The sequence below is a fragment of the Wasmannia auropunctata genome, unplaced genomic scaffold (genome assembly GCF_000956235.1).
Source record: "Wasmannia auropunctata unplaced genomic scaffold, wasmannia.A_1.0 LD336074.1, whole genome shotgun sequence".
In the NCBI taxonomy this organism is placed as follows: domain Eukaryota; kingdom Metazoa; phylum Arthropoda; class Insecta; order Hymenoptera; family Formicidae; genus Wasmannia; species Wasmannia auropunctata.
The window spans coordinates 4,950,947-4,956,163 of record NW_012026816.1 but is presented as its reverse complement, the minus strand read 5'-3'; positions in this window follow the sequence as shown (position 1 = coordinate 4,956,163).

Here is a 5,217-nt window from a genome sequence, read left to right as displayed (position 1 = left end):
TCCTAGGCAATTCCGCCGCGAAGAGTCGTACACATCGGGATGTTCTTTATTCGATCTACTAACAATGTTTTTCCGGTTCCAGATTAAGCCGTATCCTGCTCCCTGATCTAAAGTATCCCGACGTCGCGGGATTCCTCCTGACCCCGTTCCCCTCCCCTTGTTCAGCCGTTACTCCTTGTTCGGTCCGTTCCGTCCGCCGGATAATTATAAGATCCGTCCGCCAGCGTTTAGGTTAAGTTCCGCCGTTAGATTAAGTTATTCTGTTACTAGGTTAAGTTTCGTTGTTCCGTTCTTAGTCATTAAGTTACCGCGAGTAAGAATCGTTCCGGGGGATTCGTAACTCCCCACAGGTGTTATTCTCATTATGTTCTAGACCACTTTTTCTTTTCTCTAAATAAATATTGTTGCCTTCTAATCCAGTGTCTCCTTCCTTTCTCGAGCTCTATCCCGGCGAGCTAATCCGAGCGAGAAAGGTCGACCGTTACAAAGTAAAATATGTTTTATGTTGCCTTCCATTAACTTGTATAACTAAACCGTTACTTTGAAGATCTTTAATTTCGTTCATCAGATTAGAAAATATAATTTTATTCCCCAGCTGTAAATGATCTTTCATATTGTGCAGTTGATATAAAAGAATATTTTCAAGCACACTTAAATATGTGTCTGGAATAGTAAGAATAGTACAATATATGGCACCAATTTTATGTATCCCACTGTGAGAGCCAAGAGGATTATTAATTTCAAAATCGTCGAAATAAAATAATAAGGGTAATACAATTTTTTCTGCAAATTGTTCTTCAATGCGTTTCCAAACTTTTTCATTGACAATAGAAGTTATTGCATTACTAGATTTACTTTCACGCATGTGTTGTAATATTGTGTCAAAAAACATTAGGTAACTGTAAAAATTTTGTTAATAAAGGTTTTAAAGGAATAATTTGTAACATTTGATTGGCTAAACCCATGCTTGTATGCATTTTTAATCGCTTTGGATGTAATGTTGTACCAATATGTACAGATTGAGGCATTATAAGATAATCGTGTTGTATTAAATATTGCAATGTTTGGTGTTCAGTTTTGAACTGATTAAAAACATTCTGTAAAATTACGCACGTCTCTTTTATGTCAGATGTTACATTTTCCTTATTTCTTTCATTTTCATATTTATGTTTGATAATTTCAATAAATAATTTATAAAAATTGCTCACACATTGTATTATTTCATGTGCTAATGATCGTGATAAAGTAATATTGGAATATAATTTAGAAACAAATAAAAGAGCATTTTTTGTTATTATATCGAACTGTTTTAAAGTTATTGACGGATTGTCTATTAATTGTGTGCAAGCTTCTGTTGTTAATAAATTTTCAGAATTAATGTACTTTGTGAATTAATCATCTGCTTCTATAAGTTCTGAAACGTTGTCATTAAGTAAATGCCTTTCAGGCGCAACAGAAACGTTTTCGTCATTTTGATTGGAATGTTTCAATATCAAATGTCGTTTAAATGAATGCAGATTATTAAAACTGCGCACACAATTTTCCTGTTTACATGTAAAAGTAGAATATGATGCGGTGTGCACTAATTTTAAATGTGCTAAGACATTTAACTGCAAAAGTAATTTTATCGCAGAACGGATACTTATACATGTTATGGCAGATAAAGAAATAATAAGAATTAAAATAATATTTTATAACCTTATAAGATAAAAGAATATTTTATAATCTTGTATATTTATATGTTTTAAAAATCAGTAACTTAAATGACTAAGTAAATTAAGAAAAATGTAATAAGAACTGTTTAAACTGTATTAAAATACTCAGGTTAGAATAATAGAGCATATATATATATCTAAATTAAATATAAAACTAACGTACATATCTGTTGTAGAGGTAAGCGTTTTTAAAGTATTGATAATTGGCATTACATATGATATTTGCTTATCATACTTCGTAGAAAACTTATACAGACAAAGCTGAAGTATGTACCAAATATGTTCACTTTCTGGCGGATAGTTCAAATCAAATACGTGAAATATTTTGAAACGTAGATCAACTGCTTTTAATGCCATTGACATTTGATATAACACTTTATCGATGCAAACATAGAATGCACTTCTGCAAGAGTAGGACCAACAATTATTACATACGGCTGTATAGTTAATCCTAAATGTTGTGCTCGTTTTACTTTTTCTTCCTGAATATGAGTTATGTCTCCGTGTATCTGAAAATAACATTGTTTATTATTGTTTTTTCTGTACTATATAGTATCAGTAAAAAACGTATTTAATTGGCATACACATTTGCACGCTTGCATATATATATAACACACACGCATACATGTACGAAGTAGAACTTAATACCTTTGCGTGTAATATAATGCTATTTTTGCATTCATCAATAGATGATTAAAAATGTTCTTTTTTATACGAATTCTTAATTTGGGAATTAGATGCGGCATCAATAGAACTTGTATTACAACTTTAACATCTATAAAAAACATACATAAATAATTGTATGAACATATAAATGTTTAAATTGTGAACTTACCATTCGTCAAATCATCTACTTCAAGCAAAGAACGCAATTCGCTTACAATTTTATTCTCTTTAATAGAACAAATTTTTTGAATGTTAGAAAAAAAGTTGAACCAATTTGAAATACAATCGTCTGACGTTAACTTTAGAAATTTAAAATTCTCATCGATCAATTTATATGCAGTAGGGTGTTTTAAAACAGGCCATTCAGTAAAAATTTTAGTTATATTCTTATCAACAGACGTTTGAATTTGATTCTGTCCGTATGACGAAGTTATTTTCCAATGATTTTCAACTAGTTGCCAATGATGACAAATTACTATTAAGCCACAAAATATTTTCACGGATTTCATAATCATCTACACAAAATACATTAAAAAATGATAAATATAAATAAGAAACATGTATAGGTATATTATGCAGAGTGAGAATGTTACTTTAGAAAAATAACTCGTTACCATTACCGTTATTTAAAAAATAACAATTCGTTACTTTTTTCGTTACTTTTTTGTAATGCTAAAGTAAGATATTACATTTTAAAATTACATTATTTAATTTTCTTTATATTAAATTTATGTAATAGATCTTCTATATTTCTTTATATTAATAGTCTTATTTTTTAATATATTTATCTTTAGAAAATTAGATTAAAATTCACAGACGCAAATTTCATTAAAAATTGTTATTAAACATTAGTTACTATTTAATCATTATTATACAATGTTATATTAACGTATATGTAATTGTACAATAACAAATATACAATTTTTAATAAAATTTGCGTCTGTGAATTATAATCTTAATTTCTAAAGATAATTATATTAAAAAATAAGACTATTAATATAAAGAAATATAGAAGATCTATTACATAAGTATAACATAAAGAAAATTAAATAATGTAATTTTAAAATGTGTTACACCGTGGCAGGGGTGTAACGTGGAAGGACTCGTAGTGGCGGGTGTTGAAGTGATGCACAGTTATACCGTTTAACACAATGACTATGTTTTACGTGCTACTTACAAGTTGATCACTGCGCGTTCCGACAGCGTAACGTTATATGTTAATGCTTAGACGTGAACTCCGCAGTGGTCCGCTGAACGGCGGGTTTTATCCCGTCTCAAGTGGGCCACTGCACTGTTCAGCAGTTGCAATTGTTGCTTAATTGCAACTGCCGCAGTTTTTGGAGGACGCGTATTGAGGTTGCCGAAGTCCTGCGTCGGCGTCCTCAATTATTATGGGTCACCGTTGCAATATTAGATTGCAACAGTGACCTGCTTATTACTAAGTGCCATATTGTAAGTAACGCACAGCGAGACTTACAACAAATGTAAAAATCTTACTTTAGCATTACAAAAAAGTAACGGAAGAAATAACGAATTGTTATTTTTTTAAATAACGGTAATGATAAAGAGTTATTTTTATAAAGTAACATTTTTAACCCTGTAATATACCTATACATGTTCTTTATTTATATTTATATCTGTTCTATATATTTATCCTAATAATACCTTCTAATTCGCTATTATAAGCGGATGTTGAAGCAGATGCAGAAGTGGATATAGAACTGTTATCAGTCAAACTGTCCTGTTAGTTTTTTAAAATCTCGTATTTTATTTTTATACTTATCAACCAGTTTGCCACGGGATGTAATTGGTTTGCTACTTTTCGAATATTTCTTTGCTATAGGCGGAATGTAATACGTGCCTCTTGTTTCTGTTGGAAACAATTTTTCAATGTCTTTTGATAATGAATCGAAATCTTCATTCTTCAATGGCCTAAACAATAATTATAATGATTGTCCATAAATTTATTTATAATTTTATTTTTTCAAAATTTTATAATTTTTATAAGGAAATTTACCCTTCAATGTTATTTAACCCTTCTAATAAAATTAAATCTACAATCTAACAATTTCCGATTTTGTTGCCAGCTGCGACGCGTAGGAATCGATTAGTCTATCCCGCCCGACCGCGCCGCGCTCTCTAGGTTCCCCTTGCCAAATCCTCCCAGAATTCGTTGCTTGCATAACTTTGGCGTAGAAATAATCCGCGAGCGTCGTACTGTTAAAATATAACAATTTCCGATTTTGTTGACAGCTACGACGCGTAGGAATCGAATAGTCTATTCCGCCCGACCGCGCCGCGCTCTCTAGGTTCCCCTTGCCAAATCCTCCCAGAATCCGTTGCTCGATAATAAATTTAGCCTTCTATTAAATCTTTTAATATAGCATCTAAAAATAATTAGAAAAAAAATGTAGATAAAAAATATTTGTTTTATTGCTTTTTAAAATTTTAAAATTATCGTGTTGTGCGTGCGTGCGTGCGTGCGTGCGTGTGTGGTTCTTTGAAGTCGATGCTTTTTCTAATTTATTTTCCTTCGGAAAATTATCGAACGATAGCTTCGATTTTTTCGATCATTTTCCGACGCAGATACGCTTGTCAGAGACGAGATTTTCTTTTTCTTTAAAATTTTTCTTTCTGCGTCGACAAGCGGAAAGGCGACGACAGCGAAGCAGGTCACTCCGGTAAAACGCGTGCGACCGTTTCGATACGCTCCGCGGGGGAATCTCGGGTTCTTGTTAGGCGACTTTGCCGTAACGCTACGGAGACGACCGATAGCTATGGGCGAAAAAACGGGAGAGAGAGAGAGAGAGAGAGAGAGAGAGATGATGATGATGAA